Genomic DNA, 23520 nt, shown 5'->3' with positions numbered 1-23520 from the left:
TGTTTTCTCTCCCTTCAAGACAGAACCTTATTCATAACTTCAATCGGCTTAAATCCTTATTAAAAACAATTGCTGAGCCATCAGACAATTCACATGCCTCTGACTCCCCTGCACAGCCATGGAGGCTTGCTGGGGTGCAGCCAGGCCAGGCTCTGAGACTCCCATCATAAATGTCATAACAGCCTGAAGCTGTGCTGGGGAGGTTTAGATTGGATGTTAGGAAAAACTTCACCAAAAGAGTTGTCAAGCACTGGAACAGGCTGCCCAGGGAAGTGGTTGAGTCACCACCCCTGGAGGTGTTTAAAAGGCAAGTAGATGTGGCACTTAGGGACATGGTTTAGTGGTGGACTTGACAGTGTTAGGTCATGGTTGGACTTGATGATCTTAAAGGTCTTTTCCAACCGAAATGAGCCTGTGATTATATGGCAGGAAAGCTAACAGGTTTACCACCTGCATAAGCAAGGGGGATGAGGATTACAAAGCTGAATCAGTGCTAATTTCCTTCCCCAGAAGCGATCAGGACCTGCTTGCTGAGACCTGCAGGTTACCCTCAACGTGCCTTAAGCATGTGTCTCTCGATTTCCCAATATTCAGCCCAAAAGGAGCGCAGTTCCTTATGAAGGTGAGCTGCAGACCTCAGCCTGTACCCTGACCCCCAGCAGCTGGATAAAGCCCCTCCAAGGCTGAAGGGAGTCGCGGCCACACAGCCCAGACCCATCTCCACCCCCCAGCCTCCGCTCTCAGGTAGCGCCTTTGCTGGGCAGGTAACACGACTGATATTCAATATGCCACGATAAAGCAAGAAGCGTTACTCAGTCTGTTAAACTTCCCTCCCGCCCAGGCAGGGGAATCAACCCGATCCCTGAATTAAATCACGGTACAGTCACTGCTTATTCAATGCCAGCAAACATGCTCCTGCAAGCCAAACACCCGGCGTGACGGTGCCGATCCCTGGCGAGCTGGACAATAGCGAGTTTCAGCAATTAATTTTGGAAGGGTGGGTTTCGTGCAAACTTTTAGAAGGTACAGCTGCAGTCAAGTGATTTTTGCAGACTGTTTTACCAGTTTGAAGGTAAACAGAACTGTCCTGAAACGGCAGAGCCAGGGCTGAAATCCCAGCAGCTGGGCAACTGCTGCCCAGATGGTAAACATTCAGAGAAGTGTGTCAATGAATGTTTTCTTAAATAAGAAACAAAACACTAGAAACTACAAACCATACTCTAAGCATTGGAATTATATTTCAAAAGTCTCTTAAACCCCAGGAATTTCAGTAACTGGTTTCTTACTAGAAAGAGCTACTGATAAAATAAGAAAAACCTTTTTACATCCTTCCCCTGCTGCCTGTAATCTTGTTTAGAAAGCACTTGGGGAAAAGGGAAAGAAATCAAAGTAATTTCATTCAGAGCAAGAAAGCAACGCTAGACCGCAATAAATCAGCGTTGCTGCATAGCTGTCCTAGCACAATTTGGAAGCAGAAGAAACCCTGTGAATTCAACACTTACTTTCTCTAGAGAAGATCCTATCTACCCTTAACAAAAACAGAAACATTAATCTCCGAGATTAATGTGAAATGGCTAAAGAGCAGGAGAGGGGCTGTCTGCCTCCCAGGAGGCTGCCATGACAGTAAAATCACGTTTAGTCTGACAGCAGGGTGTTCCCCACACTTCTCTGTAATTTAACTTAATACAGGGAGGAGCAATAGGGAAAAAAAGGTAGCAGTTGCCAGTCCACGATCAAGCGAGCTCTACTCCGTGACTCTTGGATTTTGGACAAACATTAATAATCTCTGCAAAATGCACCCTAATTAGCAGGTTTTAAGGCCAGGCAGGATCTCCAAGCTGCACCCAGCACTCCTGGAGCCAAGTTCTCACTTCTCAATGGGTTCCTTCAAGCTGCTTTGGTTTGCTAAACCTCCTCTCTCAGTTTAGCAGCTCAGACGGTGCCTGATACCCCTAGGACAGATGTAGTGGTTAAAGAGATGTGTGCACTGTAAACAGCATGCAACCTCATCACTACTTCGAATTTCAGGAGAGTGTGAAAGTCCTCCAGCTGTGGAAATCATTCTTTACAGCCAGATGTTTTGCAGAATAAGGGCAGGGCATGAGCAAAATATAACTAAGCAAAACCTCAGAGCAACACATTTAGCCCAAACAAAATCAGGACATGAAGAAGCTATGCTAGATGTGTTTTACAGGTTTTCAGACATGTTGAATGTTAAGGTTTTTTCTGCACAAAAAAAATAAATCAGCATTTCAGTTCAATACTTAAAAGTACTTGGTAGATATGTGGTTTAGCCAGTAGCAACTGCTAAAGCATTTGGAGGGGGTCTATGCTGGCTTCCAGCATCAAGTATAGTCAGCCCTCACCAGAAAACATAGCAAGCAAGATAAACCCTGTTTGGAAACAGAATCCTGCCAGGCTGTGATGCCACACACCACTCCCACTGGAGCAACACAGCAGCACTCGGAGCTCAGCCTCCCTAGGCAAAAGACCCCCCAAAAGTTAGGTAGTCACCACAGCCAGCAGCCTAACAGCCATTTCCCGAAAGTACTCCCAGCTCCTCATGCTTTCTGCAGGCAAAGGTTTAAATATTTAAACACATCTAACATACAAGTTGAAGCAGTTCTGCTTTTTAAAAGCCTGCTGCAGACTGAGGTGGGGGAAGACGTGCGCCAGACAGATTTCTGGGAAAGCACACCCTCAGTCCTCACTTGAAAAATTAAATACTTGGTGATGCAAACTCAGCCACAGCACTTGCTGCTGCTGTCTGCACGCGCTGCTCAGTCAGGTGCACAGATAAAACCCAAATCTAAATGCATTAAACCCAGAAATCAATATTTTTATCCTGCCTACAGCTGTTTTCCTTTACATGCTAGAACATTAGGAATCGCTAGACATTTTGCAGAGAAAACAAAACCCAACCAAGTCATTGCAGGGCAATCTCTGGGATGTGCCTGCATCCCGGCAGCCAGCCGGAACGCTGGGCAGTGCGAGCGGCATGCGAAGCGCCCGCAGCAGGAGCATCCCTTACCTTTCCCTTACCTTTTCCTCCGCTCTCGGGAAGGAGAATCGCTCCCTCGCCCGGCCCGAGCGCTGAAGCGTCTCCCCCGCCCACGGAGGGATCCGGGCAGCCAGCATTCCTCCCACCATCCCCGCCCAGCAGATGGGAGGTCGCTTCCCGAGAGCCACAGAAAGGATGCGGTCACGTCGCAAAAAGATGCCTCAGAAAAGCTAAGGGACCGGCTCTGAGCATCCCATGTGGGGCAGGGCTGGGGGCTCCTCCCCCAGCAACTAGCTTTCCTTTTATTGCTTGGCACTTGGGAGCAGGAGGCAGTAAGATATAAAGCCTTTAGGTAAGCAAACTTTTTTATTATTATCATTATTACTTTCAAAAAAACCCAAACTTTTACCTTTACTGTTTGAAATTAAAAGCATTTTGTTTTGCTAGCTCTTGGCTTTTCCAGCCAAACAGCCACACAGAGCTTGTATTTTGTTTTAAGCACTTATTTTATGGTTGTCTTTAAAAACCACCAGAAGCTCAACGAACAGAACAATGAGGATCCAGACCTGTTTGGGCTCAGTCTGCACTGAAGGTGGATGATGCCTGCCATTTGATCCCACAGTTCCTCAAATAAAATAGAAGAAATAAATAAAAAAAAGTGGTCCGAGTGGCCGGTAAATACAGAGTTTAGAGCTGGTCCATATTGTAATATATTACGCTACCTCAACAATTAATCCCTGCCTGCTCTGGATGAAACATGGACAGACATCTGGTACCAACCAGGAAGACACAAGCAACAGAAACGTCATGTACTACATTGTTGCTGATGCAATGCACAAGAGCAGAATCAATCACAAAAAGGTTAAAGTGGGATTTCCAAACTATAATCATGTATTTCAGAAATTTCTGCTCCTCTGAAGTCTATAACATTTAAGCCCTCCCACAGCTAAAAGCGTACCGCTTACTAATAAACAGAATACTTGAATTAGTGAAGAATCTGAAGAACCCATGACCATTCTAAAAATTAAAAATACTTGACAATTAGAGTAATTGGGTGTGTGTGTGTGTGTGTGTGTTTCTTTTTTAAAATGGCATCAGCCAGGAAAATGAGTCATTGCCTGGTCCCATTTCTTGGGTGCTACTTGAAACATTAGATTCCAGCTGTAAGGTTTCAAAAGAGGTATATATATAAAAAAGCAAACATCAAAACCAAAAACCCAACCCTAAACCCACAACCTGCCAGCTTCCTCAGGATGGTAAATATAATGGAAAACAAAATACAGGTTTTTATGCCCAGAACTGCAGCTGCAACTTGAAAGGAAAAAAGTTGGTTTGAAAAACACTTTTGCACTCCACTGAAATTAGGTCGCCGGCGCAGCAGACTGGGTTTAGGGAAGAGCAGCTTTGACTCTGTTCCAACTTCCATCAGCAACTGGTTCCAACAACATCACAACCCCTGGGTGCAAGGAGCTTCTCCAGCTGCTCAGACCCAAAGCAGTGACCCCATCCAGCCTGCGAACCCTTGGGGCAAACATGCAACAAAAGTCAAGAAACTTATTTCAGGAAGTTTAGTCTCTCCACTTTTTGCTCTATATGTGAACACATTGCACAATATAAATTCATCCTGTAAGGTTAAGGAAGTGCTGAGGCTTTGGGACTTGACAGGTCCTGGGGAGACTGTGCCAAAACCCAGCTCTCAAACTAGGTTGTGACTTCAGAGCCGTTGCAGGAGCAATGTCAGCTTTTGGGAGGGGAAAAATAACCAACCTCCTCTCCTTGTCTCTGGCATCTGTCTTGCTGGGATAGAAAAGCAGCACCTGCAGGTATGCTGGTGGCAGATTCATGCTGCAGGAGACACCTAAAAGCCACCAGCCCGTGAGTCTGCAAACTTCTGCTTACTCCCTTTTCTTTTTTCAGGTAAGTGTAACGCATCCTACAGAGCTAACAGCTATTACCGTTCCCTCTGCCAGAAAGGGAAAGGGAATTGTTACCCACTGCTGCCCACTGCAGCTCCACCATGAGGAGCTGGAGGCACACACAGCACGTGTGAAATACTTATCTTCCACGTTTGCAAAGGATCAGCAATAGCCAGTTTTTCCACAGCTTTAAGAGCACTCTGCTCTCCAGATACTCCCAATCCAGTCCTGTTGGTCCAGCCTGCAATTACACTCAAACCCAAAATAGCGCTGCAGCGGTGCCAGCGCCACTCGTCTCCGCGTCATGCCCCGAGACTCGCCGTGCCGGGTGTGGTGATGGCAGGGAGGGTGATGGCAGAGCTGACGTGCAGCTCCCCGGGCACTCCCAGCCCGCTTCCTCCAGCACAGCTGCTCACACACCACTCCCCACACTCTTCCAAAATAGGAAGTTTTATGATCAAGTTAAGATGCCAGTGTATTTTCTTCTTCCTCCCTCAGAAAGCCTTTTAGGGGAAGCACAAGATGCCCAAGGTCCTCAGAAGTTACTCTGCCCAGGTGACATGTCTGGCCCCCTGCACGGAGCATCAGGATGGAGGCTTCCGCACCAGGAGGACTTGCAGCACCGACAGGATCGCTCAGTGCATCGTTGTGCAAGGACACATCTCCTCCCCAGCTCCAGCTGCCAAGTTTCACTGGGAGGCCACTGACATATTTGCCCTCCAGAGGTTACTCAACGATGGCTGTGGGAGCGGCGGCCGCTGCCTTCCAGGTGACAAGGGAGCAGAGAGGGTAAGCCCAGGAGTCACCTTGTCACTCTCCTCTCACCACAGCCCTCAGGAACAGACCCTCTGGCAAAGCCCTGGGGGAGGAAGCGAACGCACCCAATGCGCTGGCCTTTGGCTATGGTGGGCTGTGCAGCCCCGCTGCTCTCCCCAGCGAGTCCCACGGCTCAGAACAGGCCCACCACCTGCTCCTGAACACCAGCTTTCCTGCCCACTCCACAAATAGTCTTTTCCACCCCTAGTCAGCAATGCCAAGAGAGGCCATGCTAATATTGGAAGCTGTACAAGACAACTAACGAAACCCATAGTGATGCACAAGTCCCTGCACATGATAGACCAGCCCTAGTGATTTTTAGGAAGGGTTTTGCCTGCAGGCATCTATCTCTAGGTCCTGCCTGAAAAAAAAAAAAACAAAAACAAACCTGTTTGCTAGGATATAGCCAGTTCCATGGTCACCTAGCCAAGGGGATGTAGGGCATGCTGGCCCCCTCCATGCTAGAGAAACTGCCATGGTCACACCGGCCCCAGGAGATCCCAGAGCCAACAGAGCACTCTCCTGCCTCTGCCTGCTCTGATGCTGCATGTCAAGCATTTCCAGGAGCATCCCCACACCTCCTTTAAAAAAAAAAAAAAAAATAAAAAAAAAAAGAGGGGGAGTGCCAGTGGGGAGGGGACAAGGCCAAAAGTGTAACTGGCTGGAAGAGAAACAAGATAACCTAAACAGTCCACTCCATTAGAAAGAAACCACCGCGCTTTATGAGCCAGGGCTTTAGAGAGCAAAGCTGAGGGGCCAGCCACCATTCCATTTTGGACTCAGATCAGTGACCACATGCCAGACACTTCCCTCCTCCCGTTCTGCCCACATTCTCTTTTAAAGAGAAGGATTTTAATGAAATGATGCTCAGATGGATAGAAGCACCCTCCCCTGTGCTTTTTAATACAAATAGAGCTCTTCTGCACTTCTTGCCATCACCTTCAGCTGCGACCAACTGCAGAGTACATTCCATCAATGTAAACAGCTATAGAAGGATTTGACAACTGAGGAGCAAGCATTTGACCTTAACTCCTCAATTTATCAGTCTGTTTAGAGACAAAAAGATCTGTCTTTGCTAGATTTTCCCCCTAAAAGCTTCCTGAGCTGCTCTTTCAGCAACCCTGTCATCAGGAAGAAAGCAAGACATTAGTCAGGCTCATGCTTATTTAATAAAAAACTTGCATATGCAGTAGGGACTGAAAGTTAGTCTTGATTTAAAAAAACACTTGCAAACTAGAACACGACTGTACAGTGCAAAATAGACTTGAGGATTTGCCCGATTTACCCTGTGCTCCAGTAGCGCTCAGCTTAGCAATTAACTGACTAGTTACTCGCAGCTTAGAGCGGGGAGCCATGCAGTCACCAAAGAAGTCAGCAAGTATGCCCTGAACACCGTGCAAAGGGTATCTCATGTTTCACTATTTCATAAGGAAATCAGAGGCTCCACTGATGTCAGCTCCAGGAAATGAGCCACAGGCAGATGATGCCGGAAGCGGGCTTTATATTTAGTACTGAGTCACGCACTTTATTAAATTCAAAAGACACAAAAGGTGGGTGTGGAGAGGGGATATGTGGAAAAAAAATTAAGAAGTTATTCCCTTGAGATCAGGGGCAATGGGGAGCCTAGGGCTGGGTGGATTTTTTTGTAAAGGGAGAGAGAAACTCAAGATGACCTGGGAACCCTTTCTGCACTTTCACTGGCAACGCAGTGGCCAGATCTGCTGCGCTTCCCAGGGCAGAAGCCAGCACGGAAAATGCTGCGGGCGTTTGCGGTACCATTGGGATTTGCTCCGGTCAGTCTCACAGGCAGGTCTCGGGCCTGAGCAGGGCACCACCGGTTCTGAGGCACTATCCCATTCTGCCTCCGTCTTCTTTGAGCCAAAACAGGGGCTGCTGGAGGGAACTTGCAGCGGAGAATGTTTTTAAGCCAGCTTTGCAACTCCACCTAATGCACCATGAAGTGCGCTTTGCACCCACCACACCCCAAAGAAAACTCTTTTCTTTGGGCAGTTACAACAGTACGAGGTGAAGGCTGGTGAAGACCAAAGCATGCAGAGAGCAGCTAACCTGGACGCTCAGTAAAACTGCCCCCAAGCAGGGCAGACATCGCTGCAGGCTGCTGTCCAAAGGCCACCCTGTCCTCCTCAGCATTTCAGTCCCCCCACCCCAGCTCTCGTGAGGTCAAGCAGACATCGGCACAAGGAAGGAAGGGCAGAACCGAGAGGCACCACCCTTGCATGGCACCTCAGCTAGACCAGCTCAGCCACACCATAGACCAGGCCACTGGGGAAAGGGTGGCACTAGGCCTGGTAGGTAGATCTTGCAAGCACAAACATACTTTGCCATCTTCTGCTTCAGCTGCCAGGTCTGTCCATCACCCAAGCTAGCCCTTGACATGGCTTAGGCAATCCTCTGCCCACCTGGAGAAGATACTCTAGGTGACCATCCAACTTAAACCACTACACAAGGAATTGCACTATTGCAGAACACAAGTGACTGTTTGCCCAAAATTTCTGAACAGGAAAGCTGTTCCGATCCACTTTCTGGCAATACCAAAAAAAAAAAAATAATTGAGAAGTATAACTATTCACGTGGACTGCATCATCACAGAATAAATTTCAGATTAATTTGCAAAAGCTACAATTTAATAGGAATCTAGTTCTCTGTACTAAGGTCTTCATACATGCAGAAAAAAGAAAGTTTCAAGAGACACAAAAAAACAATCTTAACTGCAGATCATACCACAATACAAATTACAATACTTGTTCACAAGAGGTTCGTATTTTCATACAAGTCCATCATAAACCTTTTCACTCTGTTAATGACAAATATTCTGCAGCCTGAGCAGCAGCAACAGCTTTACAAAGTTTTCAGCTACTTGAGCTGAACTTTCCCCCTGAGAAGACTCACTTTCCAAATACTAAAACACACTGTTACCAAAGCCAAGCACTGTACCTCATTTTGAATTAAAAAGTCAACTGCAAACAAGGGCTATCTCTAATGCCAAGCACCACCAGTGACTTGCCTGCAGAAGCAGCCTATTAGATTACTAATAGAATTGGTATAATCTTCAAAATTGGATTGCAACAGCAAAAAGGATGTGGCTCGAAAAATAAATCCATGGACTGTAGGAGACTGGTGATCATGCAGAACCAGAGGTCAGGGACCACTTAATACCTTCCACCTATGCAAGAAGGGGTAACACCACTGCAGTCACAGCCCGCCCCGACCAGTAAATAGACCTTTAGCCAACTGTTGACCACTGTCCAGACAGACCAGTCTGCTGCAAACCGCTCCTGGCTAGTGAAGAGGCTGTGGGAGACTGCCACTGGGTGGCTCTTCAGTCCCACACAACTCTTCTGTGGGTGACCTCCCGCTATCAGAATGGTTTTGGTGCTGAGGAGCCAAGGCAAGGCTGGTACAGTCACGGACCAACCTGTGCAGCAGCTGGTACGCCCAGCCCGGCCTAAGAGGTTCTCTAAGGAGTCATTGGCATCTCATCTGGACGTGCTGCCAAACACTAGAGGTAGGAGATTTGGGCACACGGCTGATCCAGCTGTGCAAGTGGGCCTACAAGTTCAGCTGTGTCAAACTCAGCCAGAATCTCATCTCGAGGGACCTTGAAGCTTTTTCTGGTATTTAGCTTGTGGCTGCATTTGTTGGCTTCCCCTTAACTGCTCTTTTTACCTCGGACTCCAACAGAAAGTCTTCTGTAGGATGGATCTGCTGGAGAAGTTAACTTCAGGGGCTCCCACAACCATTGCGTTCTTCTCAGATGTGCAGAAAGGTGAGGCAGAGCTGGATTTACCACTCACACATTCACTGCAAGTTGTCACCCATAGCCTGCAGGTCCCTAGAGTGCAATCTTCACCATACAGCTCATTACACTGTTAATTAGTAAGCTGTCTCACATCTCCTGGCCCATAAAAAGACCAGCTACTGTTAGCAGACTGATCTCTATGCTGTGAAGCCAGTCTTTGTGTGGACTACAGATTTCTTATACTTTCATGTCTATTGCTGCTGTTGTTGATTTATGAATTAGTATTAAAAGAAAACCCTCATCCTACCAAATTAAAAAAAAAAATTAATACATCTACAGATCCTACATAGAGCCAAGACTAAGCAAGGTGTGCTATTTTGATAGAAGGCACGAAGCAACTTTGCAGCTCAGGTACTAGGGGAAGATCTGGGAGAAACACCACCACAAGGTACAACATGGATTACACCAAAGAGGTCCAAATGCTGATGGAGAATATTAGCTACGAATGTTACACATGAAAGGGCAAAGCACTAAAAGAAAGTGCAATACCTTGCTATGTGCCAAGTTGATATCAACCCAATGCACAAAACCTTAATTGCTAAAGTGAATTATTGACCAGTACTGGCTGTAAAGGCTCTTGCATAACCGGGGGGTTTCAAGGCCATTAGTACAGGGCAGAATCTTACTCTATTTCACAGCTTTCAAAGACCTCTTTATATAGACCTTCAGAAGACAGGGAACAACAGGACTGACTAAACCAACGCTATATAATCCAGAAAAAGGGTATATACCCACCCACTCACCCCCTTAGAGAAGCGGGAGGCAGGGAGGAAAGCATAAAAGATCTTGCCATTAGTGATGGATCCAACCAAAGCAGGCTAGGTGCTGCCATAACCATCCGTGCAGGAAGCCACAGTAACTTGCAGGAGCTTTCTTAGCAGAAGCAATATAAGTTTTTCAAGTTTTCAACAAGAAGTCCGATTACACTGCCTTTGCTTGAGCATTTGGTTTGTATAAAACAGTGGCAAGAGCCCAGCTGGAAATTAGATCAACAAGAACATTACAAAGGGGTGGGCAGCAGAAGGGCAGGATTGCACTGGAACCTCCCATTCGTGTCCCCAAGGAAAGCTTAGTCCCAGCCTCATCCAAACAGAGCAGAAAGGAACAGGCTGAAGTTTAGGTCAGACATTAAGGCTACTCACAATATTTGCAGTTTTCAGAAGGCCCGGTTTCCCTGCTTTCCTTATGGAAAAGTAAATTCTACCTAAGTGAGGATTCAGAAACTTGCCTATTACTTCCAGGAGCACCGAGAAACATGAACATCTTTGTAAACGTATTTCCATTTGTTCTCCATTGACCTTCCTCAAAGCATTGCTATCCCAGAAATAGTTCTTAAAAGTAGGGGTCAGTCCTCTCTCTGCTTCCCTGCACAACACCAATCATAACAGGATACCTTTCCATACACCTACAAAAACCTATGTATTCCCTAAAATAAAGTCCTCATTCTTGGACACAAAACATTTTATGCAGAATTCAGGAAGAAAAAGCTTAATTACAGTACTGGTTTGGAACTTGCTTCCGTTATTTCTGTGACCAGCTAGAGACAAGCACCTTGTTCTATACTCAGTCAAGGAAACGTGTAACTATAGGATTTATAGTGGAATATATATATGTATATGCCACTGCAGCTGCTTAGTAGTTATAGCAGAAAGCAAACACTGGTTAAACCCAAGGAAAACAGTGACAGGCTGGAGTATCAGCCTGCTCATTAGCCTCCTGCTGCAGAGGCTCCAAGGCAGGAGAGCATCCAAGCCTGTCCCTGAAACCAGACTCAGCATCCTGGAATCTCGAAACCACAGCCCTGCTACAAACCCAAACAAGGCTCCACAGACCCTTCCCAGCTGATTAGCAGGAAGGAGCACAAGATTGCAATGGCAGCGTAAACAAGGACCCAGGATTTACGATCTTTCAGACCCTGTTTAGCAAGCAACCCAGCTGAAGCACTGCTTCACAAAATATGAACGCCAATTACAGGGATGGGTAGCTCGAATTCAAGTTTCCACTTGGTTAGCACCGTTCTGGACACACTAAGAACTTCGGTGCTTGCCCAGCAGTTTTGCCTGCTGGGAGGGGCTGCACTCAGCTCTTCCAAAGGGGGATAGCAACTGCGAAAGTGCATGGGACCTCATCCACCACCCCTACCCTTCCCAGCAGGGCACAGTCAAAGGCAGCAAGTTCAGTCCAGCTGTGAGAGTAGAACGAGACACTCTTCTACCTTGTAGCATTGGAGAGGTACTGGGAGAAGCAGATCAGCAATCCTCCTCCCCCGTTATTTTGATCACAGTCCATCAAGCAGAAGTCCTGGGGCTTTGCGGGCCTCTGCCATCAGGGTTGGAACAGTACCACGTACACTACCAACATCACTGGGGCAAAGACCAATATCAATATTAAAAAAAACGAAGCCTGACCATATTTAGACGCACACATATTGCTACAAATATGGTAACCCAAAATGTTCCGGTTTCCATTGGAAGCTAATGGTGCATCGGAGGTGGGATGCTCTCATGAAGGAAAAACACTCATCTCACCACTATGTTGACACAGACCGCATCGCTCATAGCCACTATTTTTGGCACTAGCGATGCAGAGTGTTAGGTGGCACTTCCCAGCATGCAGAAGCAGGATCACACCCTGCTTAGCTCACCCAGTCAGCTCCTGCAATGCCAAACTGCAAAGCGACTTTGAGGAAAGAGCATATTAGAAAAGCAGGACATCAGCTACAGTTTTTGTATTCCAACACAACAGGCAGGGATGAACATGTACAGGGCACACAGGTGACCGTGCAACCTTGTTTCAGCAACAACCTTGCACATCACCTTCCATCTAATCCAGACAGGGTGCAAGCTCTTCCAAGGCCTTCAACTTGCATTTTAACCATCTTGTACGTTCAGCTCTGGAGAAGCCTGATTTAATCTCTAACATACTGGCAAAAAAAATAATCAGTCCCATATATATAAATTGAGTGCAGAATTACATGCCTCCCTATTTTCCTTCTAGTATCAAAATAGTTTTCATATGTTGCTCTTCAGAACAAAAAGCTAGGAAGAATAAAGGGTATTTTCCTGAAGCTTTATTTCCTAACCACCTCAATGAGACACAACAGTTTCACTATGAATCCAAGAGGTTTGTCCCTAGAGCTCTGCAATTCATTCAGGGCGGGGGGTTTCCCCTGAGCAAGACAGTCTCCCCATCATCTGGAGCTCAGTCAACAGAAGCAGTTCTAGCAAACAAAACTCTGGCAGGAGCCGCATGAGCGGGACGCAGGTCAGGGGCAGGATCACCCACCGCACACCAGAGGTGAGCCATCGCCGGCTGCTGCACCTGCGGTCACTGACACCTCCTGCAAAACAGCATCTCCCCGAACCACAGCCTCGTCTAGCACCTGACGCTGGAAGCAGCAGCACTTCTGATGTGATCCAGCCCGCCTCATCTCCCAGAGTATCAGATTTTCTCCTTTATGTTATTTCACAAATTGACGTTTTGCAGGTTTTCCCTTGTCTTGTCCTGACCCTGCAGTGGGCAACAGTTCACATTGCCTTGTTTAAGTTCCTGTATTTATACAATTTTTAAAAGCAGCCTAGCTAGCGTTTTTTCAAGAAAAATTCAGTTTCCTCTAGCAAAAAAAATGTCAGTAGTAAAGACATAACTGCAGGAGTCAGTTTTTCCACTTTAAGAATTTGAGATATGAACAAATAGCCCCTTGACTCACAGCTAAAGTAAAAACATGCAGCCGAGTTGGACAGATGCTGAAGGCTCTGTCCCTAGGCTTTAGGGGAAACAAAATCCTCTGGTGTCCTCCTACAGCCACTTTCATGACTGTTTACAAAGGTTTTATGAGAGACAGTATTTCACATCTTTAAGGGTTTTTTTTTACAGTCGAGTCTAGAACAAAGGAATCAGAAACAAAGCAGGCCAAGGCAGAGCCTACAAAAACCGAAGAGAAAAAGGAATTTCAGAGACATTTGATCAACAAGGTCACGTAAAGCATTCCAGGCCCACAGAGCACGCTAGTCATGAACAGCCAGGGCATAGGCAATGGGCAGTCTCCCTGCCCTCCTCCCATCACACTCCCCCTCCCTACTCATTTATTCCCACCCCAACCCTAAACAACCGTAAAGGTTTATGGCTAAGCTGGAGGCTTCAATTTCTGGGCAGCCCTGCCCGCTTCTACATCCCGGCGAGCCGCGTGCTGCCATCCCCTGCGGAGCCGGCGAGATCCCGCAGGTAGCCAGGACTCGCTACCTGCCTCACACAAGGATGGCCAAGGACAGAGGGAAAACAACTTGTGCAACACAAGAAGTTGAGGTTCACAAGACAGAGAAGAGATGCCCAGAGCAAGGAGGCACTGGACTCTCCCCTTCTGCCATCCCATGGCCAACCACTCCAACTTGCCTGAGAAGTCTTGGGTTTGAGGCTTGGCTTTTCCACTAGGCAGTGGGGGAATGAGATCACCACACCAGACACCCGTCAAACTCTCGCCCTTAATGTTTTTTGCTGTTTTATAAGAGGGAGGAGTGGGCAGCTCAGGTCCGGACAGACAGGAGTGAGCTGCAGGCTGTGGGGCCAGGGCACGTACCTTCCTGCAGCACTTGAGCTGGGACAGACTTAAACTGGCAGCCTAACGCCTAGTGCAGCCCTGGGATGTTTCTGCTGTTCCTGCCAGGCATCAAAACACTGGATAACATGAAGGCAAGAAGATAAAAGGCTGTGTTTTTAGGCCAGGATTGCTATCTATCTCCCCTTGAATGCATGGCCTCCAGCCATGGAGCAGCACACTGTGCCCTTTCTCACTCGGCTCCCAGCTAAGTTCATACAACCAGGTAGCAGAGCAGTTGTAAGCGGAACTTGCCTTCATTTTCAGCTTCTGTCCTTCCTTCCTAGAGCTAGTGACTTGCAAGTCTGCTGGATCTTCCTCCGTGAAAGCACCTCCCCATCCAGGAACTCTTTTGCCCCTAAACACTTCCCCGAGAGAGGGGGCTCGGAGTCCTCCTGCCACCCACGGGACACCTTGCTATCGCACTAAGATGTTACCAGCACAGGTAATGAAGCACAAGAGCTTCTGCCAGTGTTTTCTTAACAACTGCCTAAGCCAAGACAGGCATTTAAGGAACCAAAAAGAGCCTTGACTGCTTCCTGCCCCCGAGGCTCAGCGATATGGCACCCACTCATCTCTTCATCCCAGTCCCGCCAACTATCTCGGGTAACAAGGATGGACCAGGGGCTCTTTCCAAGCCACTGGACTACAGAGCTTGCGGTCTACAGTTTTCAACTCTTTCAGGTCCTGCAAGAAGCATGGCTCAAACTTTACTCAGTATCTAAGGTAACAACACGGCTGGCAGTCACACACTTGGCTGTACACCCCTCTGACACCAGTCACCCTGGCCCTTTTGGGTGAATTAACAGCAAAATTATTTTTGGAGGTATTTTATAGCTGAAGGGCTTGCTGTGGCTGCCAGTGCCCCAGAAATCAAGATGTGTGTTGTGTAGGGTTTTCAGCCTGCTGAAAAGAAAAGCTATTTTAATCCAAGCCTATGTAGGGTGGGGCTCAGCCTCTAAAGAGGCCAAAAAGCCACTATAATCCACAAGACCAATGTCTGGCAACCTTTGCTTGAAGGCTGATGTCTGTTCTATTTTAGGGATAGGAGGAATTTAGAATTAAAAGATATATAAATTAAAAACAAAGGAGGCTATGAAAAGTGAATAGAGGGAAGGGCCAGACTTATCCTGTGTATTTTGGTCTAAAGAACAGGGCTCTAAAAGAACACAATTCAGAATTACTTTATTTTCCATTTCCTACAGCAGTTCATAAAGTATCAGTTATAACTTGGGCTGAGAAGAGTACAGCCCTAGTATATTTTGTACAGGAGGAAAAGCCAACCTGTGGCTCCTTGCACAGCAGTAAGACCTTTGGGAGGATGAGGCAAGAAAACGGTCATGAGCCACAGAAATACCACCAAGATCCTACAAAAGGTTTCCTATTTCAGACACCAGTACAACAGCCGTTGGGACACCTCATTGTTTTGTATCATTGGGACTGCAAAAAAGGCAAAGCAGAGCCACCAATTTGACCTGAGGACTGGAAAATAAGAGTTTTTCTTATTTAGGGTTTATGGCCACCAGGCAACCAACCGCTAACGCCAGAGATGTTTTCTGCTCCTTTGGTTCTTCGCACCTATATGAACCCAGGATCACACAGACTTCCTATATAAACATACCACTAGGTTTTATTTGTTACAGGCACTGTTTCAATGTAACGTTCAAGACAACTCAACACAGCCATTTACTTTGTTATATTAACCCCTCCTTCCTTGCAGTACACCGGTGATTTTTCTAATAGCTTCTCTCACTGTCTTCAGATGCCCTTTTAACATCCATCCATCAAACACGAAACACAGAGGCATCAGTATCTCTAGACTTCCTTCTTCACCGGATCAGGGCTGGATTATTAACTCTGCTACAGAGGTCTGCGATTACTTCTCTTGGCAGAATGCAAAAAAGCAGAACAGAAGAGACTGTACACCGCGCTATGCAGAAGACAGCCACAATGAACCTCAAGCACTGCTATCTTTTCAGTCACTGACTTCTTAGGGAAAAAGCCAACACCTAAGCAATACTGTGAAGTTCAACACAGATTTTAAGTACAGCAGCAAGACTGGATGTTGAACACCTTTTGACAGACATGCTCGTAGCCGACTTCCAAAGCTTCTTCCTCCCTTGTTCTGTCCGTAAGTGACAGCACCAACTACCTGCTCTTTCACTTCCATCACTAAGGGCAGTATGTGATGGAGAAACAGTGAACAAGACAGTAAGCTGAAAAAGAAAAAACAAAAAAGCTTACTTCCAAACATCAGAAATTAGGCTTCCTGCAGAGACACTAGACCTTATCTCCTGAAGATCACAGTAACAGCCTCTCTTCCCAGCTATGCAGCAGGGACTCCGAGCAGCATCTGTGAGCTGTCACTCTTTTTACAGAAACAAAAAACCTACTGAAGAGGCAGGAAAAACAGCTGTAAGCATTTCAGAGAAGGAAATGAGACAAGGAGACTGGTTAGAAGCATATGGCCCATATGGATTGACATGAGCAATCGGCAGCAGTCCTAACCAGAGCTCCCCATTTCAGACAGTTGTCCTGCTCCCCACATCCTCAGATGCATGTCAAACCAATAATACTTTATTTCTTCCATACTGATTCCCAAATGTCAGTAGTGCACAGGCCACCACACCCCACAGGGACAGTCTGGATGTTGGAGGAAGAGTCAATTCACCCTCAGGAACATGCACATCACTCCACACCACCCGGCATTGGGAAGCACAGACCAGCTAGTGCAGGGGGACACAAGGAATGGGACCTAAGGCAAGCAGCCCACCTGCCAGGGATGCTGCACTTCCATGGGCAGCAGCTGCCCTCACGGCTGCTGAAAAGGTGGAGATTAACAGGAATCAAATGGCAAAACAAGCAAAAAGGAAAAGAATGGCTCTCAACACTCTGTCTCTGCTGGCAGCAACTCTCCTGGGGACATGGAGGCTACCCCTTCATCACCACACCACTCACAAAACTAGCTTTGAGTAGCCCAAGCATTAACCCACAACACCCAGATGCGAAAGACTAGCTGTTAGAGGAGCACACATGATATAATTCTTCCAAGCAGGCTAGACAGGACTTGCTTGTCATTCTTCGCATTTTTAATCTATTACCAAAAAAGCCAACATATCACAGATTCCCAGGAGATGCCACAGCGACTGAGCGCACTGGCCCTGGCCACCACAGCTCAGGGAGGTCCACACCTCTCTGATGGGAACAGACCTGCTGGGAGAGGGTAGACCAGGGCAAGCAGGCAGGTCCTGCTGTCGGGGCAGCTGCCTGTTAGCAGCACTGACATCAGACGTGCCCACTGCAGGGAGAGCTCTATTACCTGCAATCCATCTCCAGATCAAACTGTGGTGTTAGCACAGCGCAGATGGGCATGTCCTCTCCTCCCACCCCACTCTCCAGCCCTTCTACGTGGAGACTTCTGTCTTCCAGCTCCAACAATTCATCATTTTTTCTTGCTCAGGCAGTATAAGATGACAGGTTGCTCTTTATGTGGCTGGCAGATCACACAGGGTACACAAACACCTTATCACACTGGGTCACACCAAATGCCTGAAATCTCAAACACGGTGCCTGCTACACAGGGATGGGCTCTGCAGCCACAAACACTTATAAGCCCCATCTTTTCTGGCTGTAATCAGATCATCCCTTTGATCAGCAGTTAAAAGGATCCATCACCCTCCATGGGCAGCACGTACTCAGTGCCACAGTACACCCACCCCGGGAGGTGTGCTGGTGCGATATGCCAAGGGAGACTGGGGGGGCTGGGGGCTGCAGCACAGCAAGACAGGGCAGGAGGATTCCTGACAGTTGGGATTCCCTGGCCCCAAGCTGATGGCACAGTGTGGCAGTGCCACCCAGCCAGCCTCATGCCGCTTGCTGGCAAAGTGGAGGACACCTACACCTCACCTAGCCCTTCACTCAGCAAAGGGATCTGCAGAGCAGGAAACTTCTCACAGGCCATGCTGCAGCACTCCAAGTGAACCTCAGCACAGAACATGATGGAGATGTGTTACCAAAGTCTCTACTACAGAAAAAAAAAAACATCCTAGAGGCAGGAAACACTCACGAGGACAGACAGGACAAGCCTGAACCATCAGCTACAACTTCAGCATTGAGAAGCACAAAGCAGAAGCCGCTAAGACTGAAGCTGTACTAAATGCTGCTGTGTCTAAGCATCACTTACCCCACACCCACTCCTGGCAGAGACCATGCTGGGGATACCTACTTCGAATTTCCTGCCATCCAATAAACCCAAGAGAGACAGTACATCCATATGAACACCCAAACCCGAGTGCGTGAAGCAGGGGACACAACAGTAGCACATTCATGGCCAGCGGTGACACAGCTGAAAGCGATTACAGCTGCCCAGTAACTGTCAGCTGAGCTGCCACTGCTCAGAGGATCTCCAGGATGGCCGGTGAGCATGGCTTCTCCCAGCTGCACCACCCAGAGCCCAGGTGTTAGACCATCACTCTGCTGCCTTCAATCATGAGATCACACCTCTCACCCTTCCCCACCTGCACATCTACCAGCAGCAAGAACAGCAGGTACCTCCGGGCTGGAAAGGGTTTTAAAGGTGCAAGCAGGGACAGCTGATTCTGTGTCAGAGCCTGAGTGACTCTCTGGGATGGTCAGAGGGGAAACAGTCCCACACACACACACAGAGCAGCACTACAGGCAGAGCTCAGCCAAGACCTGCTCACCACAAACACAGCCACTGCTGCTTGTGCAATAATCCAGTTCCCAAAGCGCTAACAGGAATGTACGTGCAAAGATGTCAACAGATGCCTATCAAAGGGTGTGGGGACCAGGGATAGGAAAGAGCAAGGTAATATTGTGACATTCATTAGAGTAACGCAACGAATACTGATTTAACACAACCTTGCATCACCCTCATTAAAAGAGTGGGTCTCAGTTTTGCAACATACTTGAAATGAAAATATATTCAGAAATTTTCTGTTCTGCACATGCATTAATGTTATTCGGTAAACTTTTTAAAATCAGTATTTAACTCTTATTAGTTTTCACAAAGATCTGGTGGTAGAAATTTCTGGGTTAATGTTTTAATAAATTAGCAACTTCAATTACTCCCTGAGCTCAATGTCCAAAAAGATACACAGAATACTTCATATACAACAGTACTTAGTTCAAGTACTAAGTATGCAGAGGTCAGTAATTAGTTAATAAATATTAACACATCATACTGTGGCTATTCCCAATAATACAAAGAACTCCTCAGTAGTAACTAATAAGTTAAAAATTAATATCCGTTAATGCATCATGCAGGTTGATAGCTTGCCTGTCACATGTTTAAACAGCTGGCCCTGACAAATGGCCCTGCTTTTCTGTGCAGAGTTACCTCTCTAAAGGACAGGGAGGCGAAGGCAGCATTCACAGCCTGAACAAAACACCAACTTAAACTGTGTTTCTTTTGCTGTTCTTTGCTACTTTGTGGCACACAGATAAAACCCAAGATGTAGCCAAATCCATTTCATGTGTCCAACTCTCTGCAAACTGCAAAGCAACACTATAGGAGTTGACATCTCTTGCCCTTCCTTCTCCACATTCACTTTCTAAGTCTCTTCTGGACCATGAGCATCACCCTGTCCTGCACAGGGCTAATGTGCACGGCAGGTCAAGAGCCACCCTTGAACATCATTGCCAAACCCCGTTAGTGAGCTGGGACTGTGCTTGGCAGGACACCGCTGGACCTGTGTGACACCCGTGCTGGAACATACGAAAAAGGCCAGGCGCTGCTTTACCATCACCTCCTCTGCCACAGGCAGTCCATATCCAAGAAAAATTAAGCTATCAGGCCTGTATCTAAAGAGGGACACGCGTCCCCAGAGGATTCTGGTCCGCGAAGAGCTCAGCATTTTAAGAATGCAAGAGATGCAAAACATTGCAAATGAAAGAAACAAGCAAACAAACAAATCAACCAAAAAAAAAAATCTCAAAAAATTGTTATAAAGTGGAACTAACTGGGCTTTGGTTTTGCTGAAAACACAATCTCTCTGTGTTTTGCTGCCTATCATTTAATGCTATGTAAAACAGGTTACCAAGAACACAGATAGGGTGTTCTTGGTAACAGTCACCAAATAAACCACCACCACCTGAAATGTCACCAAGACAATCTCAGGTGCTAAATGAAGCTCTCAAGTGATCAAGTGTACTTACCACTGATCACTACCACCTACTTTGATAAGGAAGTAGATTAAAATACCTATCTAGAAAGTCAATGGGCACACCCTCCCTAAACTCACTGCCACTAACTAAAAAAAAATATTATTTCTCTTCTTCCAAGGCATTACACTATACACATCAGTTACAACGGTAGCTCCTGCACTTGCAGTTTTACCACACAGAAGACAGAGACAGTACTTCCAACTTGAGGTTTACCTATAAAGCTATTCACAAGGCACTTGGATCACTTAGATCACGGGGCAGCTGCTTAAGCAACCTTACCGAATTACTGTCCCTAACATTCTTTTCAATCAATCATTGAGTAGCCCTCATTTGCTCCCTTCAAGTCAGAGCTGTTGTATTTCCACTTCTCCAAAGCCGGTTCTCTAGTGCAGCAACTTAACTAAGTGAACACAGGGAAGGGTTACTAGAAGATCCCACATGAGTGGACTCGGCAGCAGACCCATTTAACAAGCTGCAATTCCTTCACTCACCATCTTAATCTCACAACAATTGAAACCCGGAGCAGAGAAGTCAGTAAGGGAGCCCCAGGGGAAGGAGTTCCTCTGCATTTATCCCAAATCCGAGCATCCATCAGCCAAACACCCAATGAAGTTGTCAGTCCCCAGAGCTCTCTCCACTGTGAAGCTAATCTAGCCAAAACTAGTAAATAGGTTTCTGGAGTTTTGGGCATTCTTTAATCCAGGGAGATGTTTGCCTACTTTATAGAAGTGGAAACTTGGTCAGATTAGCTTTGATAAGAGAACAAAGACCCTGGTTAAGCATAAGTCTTTATACCTAGCACAGAATCACTGAGTTTAATAATCACATTATGATCTCTTAACCCAGACAAAGAATGAGTAATTCATCCTTCACAAGCACAGAATTCCTTCAAAGGAGCTTGGTTACAACCAAGCAACATCCTCAAATTGTTAAACTTTTGGCAAGATTAATGGGCTGTGATAACAGCAGTGTTTCAAAAACACTTCTCTTAGCAAATTATTTTATAACATGTTTTTTTGAAAAGAAAAAAACCCACAAACAGTTATTCAGATGCAAACCAGCAGATCCGGAATGTAAGTTCCCTACGTGCACACACCCCACAGAAGGCCATCAAACACCCCCAGGGCAGAAATCAGCTGCAGAATATTGCACCCAGGGGACTCGCCTTGTGTTTACTAATCCCCCTGAATCACTGCTCTCCACTGACAAACTACCAGCAGCTCCTCTTTGCACAAGATTTCTTTTCAAAGCAGACTGAATTTCTATACATCATTATGCACAGCACTAACATATGTTGATCTCTGTAACTATTCCCTCTTTATATCCCCGTTCCAGCTGTTGTCTTTAAAGTTACTCTGAGCAAGTCTCCCTGTATTAAGGGGTTTTTCTTCTCGGGTTACCAGGCTTACGGGAGAAATCACAAGTGTTACTGGTTGAACAATGGCTCCAAGTTCTCATGCAAAAGCAATTTATCTGAGATATCTATTATCTTCCATAGTCTCTTCTACAGACTGACCGAAAACAGGAAACCCAGCTCTCGTGTGCACATGCATTCCACTGGGATTGTGTAACAGCAACAACAACCTCGGAGGCTGACTCAATGGCATTCGCTCGGAGCTATACCAACAGCTCTCCTGAAATGAGTTGAGGTGATGCCCTGCTTGAAGGTACGGATGCTCTTACAGAGCAGACGCATGTAGCCGGTCCCAAGCAAGCATCACCTGGAGGTCAGATCCCCATCCACGTGTCTCCCCGATATTTCCACTTAGAGTAAAAATGTACAGCTAGAGCACAGTCCCGCCTGCAGAGTTTGTCACCTCTGCGAGCATCCACACTTGACGCCATCCAGGAGAATGCTCCCGGCCAGTGCCACGGTGTCCCAGCCTTTCCTATGCAAAGTCTAAAGCTTCACGTCCTGAAAAATTCCTTGCTCTTCCCTTTCCCTTCGCAGGCTCCCAACAAGAAGCCATTGTTCGGGGGACAGGGTGACACTTCCTCTCCCGGTCCAAATTAGTGATGTATAAAAATAAACCCACGCAGCTGCCCCACTACTTCACTTTATTTCACCCCGCTTCAGCGAGATGAGAAGTCGGCCCCGATTTCCTCACTTTTCCTGCTTTCGGGCACACTGCCCCGCACAAAAGATGAAGCTTAAAGGCGAACCGAAGCCCCTTTTCAGCACTGCCCTGCGGGAACCCGCAAGGGGAGGCGGCACCTCCCCTGCCCTGCCGCCGGGCCCCGCTCCTGCCCGCTCGCACAAAGCCCCAGCTCCGCAGCAGCGGGGGCTTTGGCTGCGCGCCCCTCCGCGCCCCGGCGCGCAGCGCAACCCGCCCAGGGGCAGCGCAGGGCCCGCGCCGGCCCCGCCCGGGGGGCGAACGGGCCAAGCGCCCTTTCAGCGCCGGGGGGCGGCTGGAACGAGCACAGGGGCGCTCCCGGTGGGCACCCGTGTGCGCCGGGCTCCGCACGGCGCTCCGCACCCGCCACGGCTCCGCACAGGGCTCCGCACGCGCCCCGCCGCCCCATTGTCCCCGGGGGAGCCCCGTCCCCGGCGCGGGGACCCGCCTGGCCGTGCAGCGGAGCCGGGCGGCGGCGAGGGCCGGGCCGGGCCCCCGGGATGCTCGGACCGGGCCGGCGCGCCTCTGGGCGGCGGGGCGAGCGCCGGCAACTTTCCGCAAGTTGGAGCCGCGCTGGCGGAGCTCCGAGAGCACTCACCGCCCGTGCGCCGAGCCGAGCCGCGCCGTCCTGCCGCGCCGTGCCGTGCCGTGCCGTGCCGTGCCGTGCCGTGCCCCAGCCCCGCAGCCCGCGCTCGGCGCGCCCCGGCCCCGCCGCCCCGGCCGGATTGGGCCGTGCGCCTGCACATCACGGCGCCCCGGCGTGGCCATTAGGCGGGCGCGGAGTCACTCAGGGCGGGGCGGAGCCGCGGACCAGCCGGACACGCCCCCGCCCCGCCGGGCCGCTCTGCCCCGCCGTCCGCCCTGCCCTGCCCGCATCCCGCGTGTCCCGCACGTATCCCACCTCCCGCCCTGCGCGCATCCCACCTCCCGTGCCTGCGTTCCTCCGGTCCTGCAAGCATCCTTTATTCGTCCCCTGTATGCAACTCCTCCAAGCAGGCATCCCTTCTTCCCTACAAGCATCCCTGCCTCCTCCTGAGCTTGCATCCCTCATCCCGTGCGAGGCTGCATCTGTT

General features: G+C 48.2%; 1 protein-coding gene across 5 annotated transcripts in view; it reads right to left on the bottom strand.

Moving 5' to 3' along the window:
* PLS3 (plastin 3) overlaps positions 1-23093 on the bottom strand; it is a 52123-nt gene extending 29030 nt beyond the window's left edge. Inside the window, exon 1 of one of the 5 annotated variants that reach the window (XM_040614378.1) lies at positions 23046-23093. The gene's annotated coding sequence lies outside the window, so the exon portion shown is untranslated. Of the gene's footprint in view, positions 1-3031; positions 3137-5233; positions 5245-23045 lie in introns of those variants that run through there. The other 4 variants (XM_040614376.1, XM_040614375.1, XM_040614379.1 and 1 more) reach the window with 4 other exon arrangements.
* Positions 23094-23520: the final 427 nt, after the last annotated feature.

Source organism: Falco naumanni, chromosome 14, assembly GCF_017639655.2.
Source record: "Falco naumanni isolate bFalNau1 chromosome 14, bFalNau1.pat, whole genome shotgun sequence".
NCBI classification, from domain to species: Eukaryota; Metazoa; Chordata; class Aves; order Falconiformes; family Falconidae; genus Falco; species Falco naumanni.
This window is presented reverse-complemented; position numbering and strand designations above follow the sequence as displayed.